This window comes from Xyrauchen texanus, chromosome 39, assembly GCF_025860055.1.
Source record: "Xyrauchen texanus isolate HMW12.3.18 chromosome 39, RBS_HiC_50CHRs, whole genome shotgun sequence".
Classification (NCBI taxonomy): Eukaryota; Metazoa; Chordata; class Actinopteri; order Cypriniformes; family Catostomidae; genus Xyrauchen; species Xyrauchen texanus.
This window is the reverse complement of record NC_068314.1, coordinates 741,502-751,465: the sequence shown is the minus strand read 5'-3', so window position 1 is coordinate 751,465 and position 9,964 is coordinate 741,502.

Below are 9,964 nucleotides of genomic sequence, written 5' to 3'. Positions count from 1 at the left end.
AGGACTGATTTGACTCCCTTTATATCCGTATGTCTAGGAGAGGGACATGCAAATTCTGTCGGACAATTTCTCATTGGCCTTTTCTCAAGTTCAGTGGTAACCAAGGCCTTCAAGAAAATCCCCAAGTGTCGCTTCACTCGACACAACGTCTCGTTCCCTCCATCAGGGAATGGAGATTACAAAAGTAACCTAGACATTTGATGAGGAGGGAAACACTATACAAACTTTTGCAAAAAGCTTCACACAACTCAGAATTAATGCAGTGTGAGCAACAGGACATACAGTATTCATATTATAAATGCCTGGACAGCATTTAAGGGGAGACCTACTAACCCCTATTCACATTTGCTTTCCCCGTTCTATCTATTCATTAAGCTGTAGAGCTGCCTCTGTTTAAGGTCTGATCCAGTGTATGAGGTAAAACATTAGCCCTGGTCTTCTCCTAAGCCTAATAAAAACCGTAGTCTATACATTACAGTAAGAAGTGGAAAGCTTTAGACTGATGAGGCACAGAGATGAAGTGATATCATGGCAGTACCTTACAAACAGGAAGTAAGAGAATGCAGTTCTGATGCAGTGCCACTCTAAACCTGTAAGTGGCATTTTGTTGTGGAGCAGGAGGCACTATAGTGGAGGTTAACACGTTTAAATGTACAGTGAAAAAATTATGTAGAGACATGAATTTGATCATCTGAACCTTTCAGTTGTGAAATGTCTATGTAAATATATATATATATATATATATATATATATATATATATAATTAGGGGTTTAACGGTTAAAATTTCTCACAGTTCGGTTTATACTATGGTTCTTTGGGTCTAGGGGTTTAACGGTTAAAATTTCTCACAGTTCGGTTTACACTATGGTTCTTTGGGTCACGGTTTCGGTTTTAAATTTTCAGAATTGTTTTTTTTTACTGCCCAATTTTAAGAACACACTATGTGGTAAACACTTCAACAGGTTTGCCCTTAATGGAAATCATGGTTGCAGTACAAAACCACAGTTCAATCATGGTATTTTTTGTAAAATCATTGTAACCACATAATCAACATGGTTACTGGCATGGTTAATACTGTATATGGAAGCTACAGTATTACTGTTGAAAAACCATGGTAAATTGTATCAAAACCATTATTTATGCTAAGAAAACAATTGTGACAGCAGTCATAGTTATTACAGTCATGTTTACTATTACAATGTTACTATAGTAAAACCATGGTTTGTTTTTGTTATGGACCTAATGAAAAAAAAAAAACATTTTCTCTAATAACTAAATAAACATTTGAACTTAATACCCGCACAATTACGCTACATGCATCAACATAAAGAGCATTTCAAATTCAACCCAAACATATGTTCAACATTTGGAAGCTGACATCACTATAGAAGGAACCATGCTGTAAAAATGGATATGAGAAGGGCTGTCGTAACGGGGCTTGTGTGTTTTAATCATATGCGAAAATCCCACATCCTTATTAATGGAGTATGGCAAGATAACTTTGGCAATGAACAACCCAAACGTTTTAGCTATTGTTTCATGTCCGAATGTACATGTTTGAAAACAGAAGGGAGTGTGTGCAGTTTTGGGCTCATCTGTAGCTCTGTACGCACCACACATTATCTATCCTCGGGTAATGTCGGTGTAAATGATTAATCATATATCAATGTATTACATGTAAACGACAATCGTGTTAAGTGATGTCTGCAAACAGTGCCTGTTTTGTAATCATTTTGTGACCATCGCAGTTGTAATTGACTGAAACAAGAAAATGTTCCAGACATGAGATTTAAATAACTCAGGGGGCTTCTTTATCAGTGGCTTGTTTTCTCCACTTGGCGTTTGCCATTTTTAACTGCACAAAACGAGTGCAGAACTGTGATGTCATCAAGTTGACCAACGTGAAGCACAGGTGGAGTATATCCATTTCATTCAGATGCATTAGCAAGGGTGTAACTGTGCTTGGTGTCTACTGGACACTTAGTATTCTTTGTCAAACCTTGTGCTCCAGATGTGTTATTAAACTTGAAACATGGTGCCAATGCTTACCGAACCGCGGGAGGCGAACCATACGGTTTGTTGTTTTACAGAGAACTGTTACACCCCTAATATATATACAGTACTGGACAAAAGGGTCAGGCACTTGTGAAAAATGTTGCAGAGTGAGGATGTCTCCATAAATTATGTCAATAATAGTTTTCATTAATTAATTAACATTGTACAAAGTCCATTAAACATAATAGAGCTAAATAAATATTTGGTGTGACCACCTTTGCCTTTGAAACAGCACCAATTCTCCTAGATACACCTGGATACAGTTTCAGATCAGATGTTCAAGCTTCTTGGAAAATGTATCTCAGTTCTTCTATCTATTTTGTCTCAATTGCTTCTGTCTCTTTATATAATCTCAGGCTCTGTGGGGGCCAGGACATCTGTTGCAGGTCTTCTGTTCTAAACTTTTCAATTTGCAAAAGTAATGTTTGGGAGTCTAAAATGTATATATCATATTGACACACTAAAACTGAAAATATATATAACCATCATATGACAAATGATTTTGTGAAGCATCTTATGTGTCTAAGACTTTTGCACAGTACTGTATAGATATACAATTTTATATTCATTATACGAAATTATATATTTCTAGTTGCTGTACACACTCCAAAATTATGCCATTGTCCAGGGGAAGATAAAAACACATAATTTTTCCCCCTGATAATCCATGATTTGACAGAAACATTTAAAATACTATTGCAATTTTTCTATTAAAGGACATAAATTCTTGAGCCCAAATGATCTCCTTAGTGTCTCCAATACTGGAATGAATGAAATGACTAAAGTATGTCTTTCCAAGCTAATATTTTGTTACAAAAAAATTATGTTGAAAATTTCCACTACCAAGCTTAAGAGCAAGGCTATGTTTTTGTTTCAATATCACATGAGAGACAGTGACACTAGAGCAGGGGTCGTCAACCCATGTTACGTGTTCCAGCACGTGGAGGGGTAATCACTGGCATGCTAGCAATGGCGAAAGAGGAGTAGACTATTTTATTTATATAAACTCTGCACCTACATTCCAATCTACATCTTGATGAAATCCTTCCTCATGATCATGCAGCGTGTTTTTAGGAGCTGAATGGGAGGCTGAATAAAAAGTTAAAATGTGATGAAACTGCAGTGTACCCAACAGACTTGTGCAGCATGTGTAAGCTATTCATGCATCACAAGTCAGCAGCGCTTCACTTTCGGTTAATTGCGCAAGTAAACATGCCCGCTTTGCTATGGTCAGGCTGTGCGGATGATAGCCTACATTCCTTGTATCATTTGATTATTTTTGCTTTTAGAACAACACCAGAAGCAAAACACCACTATTATTCCTTGAGATTTTGCATGCAGGTACACAATATTTAAACCATGGTCACTTTCAAAATTAAATTAAATGAATAAAAGAGAAAACATAAACCCTCAAATGGGTAAATAGTTGATTGGCTTGTGATGCATGAATAGTTTGCACGCGCAGCACGAGTCTTGTAACATTTTAATTGTGTTTAATCATTTTAAAAGTGTATGTGTGTGTGGGGGAGGGTAGAGGACAGCTGTCAGTAGGTGCCTTGCACAGACACAACACTTACAGTGCAGTATTCATATATTACAGGATTGATGATTTGTCAGGGTCAGCAAAGCCTTCTCTTCTGGCCTAACATGACAAATACATAAATATTTTTCATCCTTTCATTCTCATTCACCTTTTCGCCTATTTATTTGTAATTGTTTAAAGAGAAAAATTAGAAGTTTATCCAGTCAGAATTTATTCCTTGATGCTTCCATTTCACAAAAAAAGTCATGCTGCAGTTAAAATTAGGCTTGCTGTAGCATTAAGTGTCATTTGAAGTTCTGACTTTCATGCATGGACGTGTTTTTAAAATGTTAATTGGTATTGCTAGTTAGCTTTGAGATAATGTATGATGCCCAAAGGCACAGGGCATCTTAGTCATTGTGAAACTGTGTTTTCTTATTGGCATGAATCACACAGAAGGCCTATACTTTAAATGCATGGCCCACCACTGTATTACAGTATATATTAATATAGAAGAATGATACAAGTATTATATTAAAGTTAGGGCTGTCGATTTAACGCGCTAATTCAGTGTGATTAATTTGATAAAAAATGTACGCCCCCGGACCGTAATAAGGAAGATTCCTGAGAAATGCAAGCTTGTAGTACCATCTGTTTACTCCAGAGGGCAGTAAGTGAAGTTTCAGCTGTATGAGCAACACACAGTTTATACAGTGAAGAAAAGACTTCAGCAGCAACAACACAAACATGCGTTACATTCTTGCGTTCAAAACACTTGAAGGAGCGCAAATCCGAACTAAGGGATCTCAAGATGTGTTCTAATTATTAAACTATATTTAACTTGACACAGTGACCTAAACATTTCCCTTTACAAATAGCTTCACTAGGATGCTGCGCTGAGACAAGCGTTTTGGGAACAATCCTACATTGTGACCAGCTGTGAATATGTGTGTAACACGTCAATGAACATTGACCGGAATTTATAGCCTCGGCTGGTGAAATCATTGGATGCACCAGCGTGTCATCAGATCCATTTTTTTCAGAGCCCATTCTGTGTGTGTGTCTCACAAGCCTGTCAAAACTTTCTTCCCTTTGTTAGGAGTTAGAAATTGTTAGGCAGTGCACAGAACTTTCTTTTCTTCTCTCTTTGCCCTGAAAAAAAGAAGATATATATATAAAAAAAATTCAAAAAAGGAGAGAAAAATGTCAGAGAGTCAAGGCAAACGATGCGTGTTCCCCTGATTATGCTCTATGGTGTGTTCCCCTGATTATGCTCTATCAGTTTTGCTTTGTTTGTTTTGGGGGAAGAGCATGCTGCTCTCACGTTGGGGCAGGGCGGGTGCGTGCATTGCGACCTACTTTCGGTCAAAATGCTTCACGCTCGCCTTGCTTACTTAAGAGAGCCGGCACACAAACTTCATCATGGGGCTCTCATATGGATCTGATTGAGGAGCGAGAGACAGGTCCGTCCCTTTCGCTCGCTCTCTGCCCAGATCCGGCTGGTCCTTCCCATGATTTTGAAGCGTGCTCTGGTGCTTCTTCAGTTCATGAGGGGTACCTTGATTCTCTTGGGTCTGCGGACTTCGAGTTACCCACATCTGAGCACTCCAAACATGACTCAAAATCTTCTGAGGGGTTAGTCGATGTGGTTACTCGTGCGGTGGCCAGACTTCAGTTAGACTGGCCACGCAATCAAGAAACACCTAAATGCTCCAAATTAGAGGACAGATTTCTGTCTGGTGGCCAAGGGAAGGGAACGCCTTATCAGTCCTTTCCCTTCTTTGATGACCTCTACGACTGCTTTCTCGTTCGTGGAGGAAGCCTTATACTTCTCACATTCACATGCCCTCGACTTTATTATATTGGACTATCGTGGGTGCTGAGGCGTGATGGTATTCAATGATGCCGCCAGTCGAAGAGACACTCGCGGGTTATCTCTCACCGGGTTCGGCATCATCATTGAAAAAAACACTCTCCCCACTAAGCCATGCATGACTAACTCCATGTTAGTAGGGAGGGCTTATCAAGCGGCAGGTCAGGCTGGTGCTGCGCTGCACACCATGGCTGTGTTACAGGCTTACCAGGCTGACCTACTGAAAGACCCAGGTGCAATGCTTGACGAAGAAGCCTTCTCTGAACTTCGTCGGGCTACAGATCTATCACTCCGTGTGACCAAGCAGACAGCCCATGCTATTGGCCGGTCTATGTCCACTTTAGTCAGTACAGAGAGGCATTTACGGCTTAACCTTTCGGGCATCAGGGATAAGGGAGTTTTCTTCCTCGATGCCCTCATGGTCTCTTTAGAGATGCCATGAATACGGTTATCTCCAGATTCCAGGAGGCGAAAAGCCACAAGGAAGCCTTTGGGCAGTTTTTTCCTCGCCGCACTCAGGGGGTGGGCCATCAGCCACCCAGTCCTGTCCTGACTCTGCTAGGAGGGAGGCTCACAAACAGAGCGTGGCGAGTCGTGCTCCCCCTCGTAAGGACTTGGGACAGGCTCGTCGCCCTCAGCAGCCGCCCAAGCAGGACATCAGGGTCATGATTTCTAAAAGAAAGAAGCCCTGACGGTCTTGTACCTAGCCTTGTGGGGGTAGTTCCCCTCGGGACGGGGCGCGTGTACCATCCACTTCGGCCCTCACGATACCCTCACGAAACCTCTTCACTCCCGCCGCCTATGGTGTTTTGGGTGATAGAGGCTTCCAACAAAGAGTTGGGTGCACCATAGCTTCCTGCCTTAATCCAGAAAGCGGAACACTCAACACCCCCTCAACAGGAGTGTCTTAAATTAATACCCATCTCAGAGTACCTGGCAGCGTGGAAACTTCTGCCAGATATTTTTATGTGGGTCCTAAGAACAGTAGAGAAGGGCTACAGAATTAAATTCGCTCGACTCCCTCCGTGTTTCAATGGCGTGGTCCCCACTACCGTAAACCAGAGCAGGCATTTCTACTGTGAAAAGAACTGCAAAATCTCTCGGTCTAAGGGGCCATAGAACATGTTCCCCTTCCAGAGAAAGAGTCAGGTTATTACACCGAATACTTCCTGGTTCCCAAAAAGGGTGGGGGGTTGCGTCCGATCTTAGATCTTCAAGGCTTGAACTGCCCAGTTTGAGTGGGTGGGCAATACATCGGTAGTCTCTTACATAAACCATCAAGGAGGTCCACGTTCATGTCAACTACATTTATGGCACATCGGATTCTCCTTGGGGCCCAGGTCAAGCCCCTGTAACTCAGGGCAGTTTATATCCCTGGATGCCCATATGTTGGAGCATATTTACTGTCCAGACAGAAAATACCGACAGGGGAGTGGAAAATCCACCCCTAGGTAGTGGAACAAATATGGGTGAGAAGAGGACATCTTTGCCTCTATGAACAGCGCAATGTCTCCTCTACTTCTCCCTGAGTCACCCAGCCCCACTGGGTCTGGACGCGATGACGCATACATGGCCCTGAATGCGTCTGTATGCATTTTTCCCCTGGTTTCTCTGCTCCCGGGAGTCTTGGCCAGAGTTTGCCAGCAAGGGTCTTTCCTTTTACTGATAGCGCCGCGCTGGCCGAACAGAGTATGGTTCTTGGGGTTAATATCTCTCCTCGACGGCTTGCCTTGGACGATTCAGAACAGGAAGGACCTTCTTTCTCAGGCACAGGGTACAATATTTCATCCCCGGCCTGAATTGTGGAACCTTTCACGCTTGGCCCCTGAAGGGTACCGACTGAGGTACACAGGACTTTCTCCTAAGGTTATCGAGACCATTTTAAGTGCTAGGGCTCCCAACACTTGGAACAAATTGGGTTGAGATTTTACAGGGCAGAAGAGGACCTCTTTGCCACTATGAATAGCGCAATGTCTCCTCTACTTCTCCCTAGGTCACCCAGCCCCCCGGGGTGGTGCATACACGGCCCAGAATGAGCAGGTCACTCTGTAAGGCTTCTGCTCCCCGCCGTTTGCAATGCCGGAGCAGCAAGGACTTCACAGACTGTGTCCAGTCTGTGCCCTTTAGACTTATGTCCAACGCACTAGACAGAGGCATAAGCCAGGGCAATTATTAGTTTGCCATGGGAGCCGCAACCGGGGGACGACCACCTCCAATCAGACTATGTCGCATTGGGTGAGGGATGTTATTGCCCTGGCCTACAAGGCGCACGGTCAAGCTTCGCCAGTAGATATCAGGGCTCACTCCACCAGAGGGGTCGCCTCCTCTAAAGCCTTGGCTAGAGGGGTCCCTCTGCAGCAAGTTTGTGATGTGGCAGGCTGGTCCTCTCTGCACACATTCATCAAATTTTATAGTTTGGATGTTCATGCTGCTCCGGGCTCCTATGTCCTTGAGTCGACATCTCAAGCTCATGTCTGAGACCTCTTGCATTCTTGTGAGCACACTTCACAACCGTAGAGGTCCGGACAGCCTCGTGGGTATTCTCGTTCCCAAAGTGCTTTTCTCAGCACAGCATCCTAGTGAAGCTTTTTGTAAAGGGAATGTCTCAGGTTACGTAGTGTAAAAAAGTGGAACGAGATGCTGCGCTTCTTTGCCGCACTGGGATGTCCCAGGCTGCTCTTCAGAAAAAATATATCTGACGACACGCTGGTGACGCGTCTATTTATAGCCTGGCAACAGGTGCATCCAATGATCTCACCAGCCAAGGCTATAAATTCCGGTCAATGTTCATTGACGTTTTACACACATATTCACAGCTGGTCACAATGTAGGATTGCTCTCAAAGTGCTTTTCTCAGCGCAGCATCTCATTCCGCTTTTTTCAAGAAGTTTTTGACATAACGCACCCAAGACGCTACACAAGCATGTCTGACGCAGATGTAGATTGACGGGCTCTTAAACAAGCCCTCATAATAAATCTCCAACTGATTGACAAATTCACTTGTGAAATGGATTGCTGTGAACTGTATGATTGACTTATGATCAATAATATGGTAGTAAACAATATATTGTATTCTAAAACTGCTGTTTGTATTGTCTTATTAATGATGAACTGTTCTGCTACAAGAATGAAATGCATTTTAATTATCTGAATATTTTTTATAATATATATATATATATATATATATATATATATATATATATATATATATCCAGAATCCAGAATCGGTCTGTCTTCGCCGGCCAAAGGTGCTCAGTGCAGACCACAACGATCTGCCCAGGTCTGTCGGTCCTGGGCGAGTCCCATCCAATTGTGTCCCAGATCTTGTCGTAGCGAGTCACGCCATCGTGTTGCAGGGTACCCGCGTGGCCGCTTGATGATGATCGGCAACCAGACGGTGACTTCGCGTGTCCATCTTTCGTTCGTCCGCCTCATCAGGTGCCCAGCCCAGCGCTTCTTGGCCTTGTTGGCCAGGTCCACCGCGTCGGCCACCCTGGTCATGGCCCGCAGCTGCTCGTTGCGGACGTGGTCAATCCTTTTAACCCCGACCATGCGGCGCTCGATTGCGCGTTCAGTCACGGCCAGCTTTTGTCGGTCGGCCGCCGTCGTTGCCCAGGTTTCGGCCCCATAGAGCAGGGGTCCCCAACTGGCGGACTGGGGTCCAGGTCCGGACCCCAATACCTTTTTATCTGGACCTCTAAACATTTTTGTTAAAAAGTTTTGGAAAAAAAATACAAATTAATTTTTACTGAAAGTAATTTTTGAACAGGCGTGCGCGCGGGCAGCTATGTCAGGTCCTTTGCAAGAGCCGGGGTCCGGAGAGATCACAAACTTTGGCTTGTACACACATTACTATGATATTCGTGAATGGATTATTATGGCTTTGTCAAAAATTAGAAAAGTGGACTCTGAAAACCGCATCTTTCGAGATGAGTGGACTGAAGCGTACGCGTTCATTTTGCTGTCATCGAGCTCTACGAGGCCCGTGTGTCTTATTTGTTCGGAGTCTGTTGCTGTTGTTAAAAGTGGAAACATCAAGCGGCATTTCGAGACAAGACACAAAACTTTCAATGAAAATTACCCGCCAGGATCACCCGCAAAGACGAGGAAAATTTGTGAACTGAAAGGACAGTATGAGCGTGCAACACGGGTGATAACACAGTCCATTACAGCACAACAACGAGCCTACGAGTGCTCACTTCGAGTACAGTGGATTTTGGGCAAACATAAAAAGCCTTTTACTGATTCCGGAATGGTGAAAGAATGTATGGAGGCGTTGGCAGACACGCTGTTTGAGGGTAAAGAAGGACAGAAGCTAAAACAAAAGGTTCGTCAGATTCCTTTATCATCCACAACAACAACAAGAAGAGCTGAGCTACTGTCGGAAGATGTGCAGTCCCAGCTTGACAGCGCCATCCAAAGTGCCCCGTGCATTGCGTTAGCTGCTGATGAATCAACTGACGTAAGTGACAATGCTCAGCTCTTGGTGTGTGTCCGATTCTATCATGAGGAG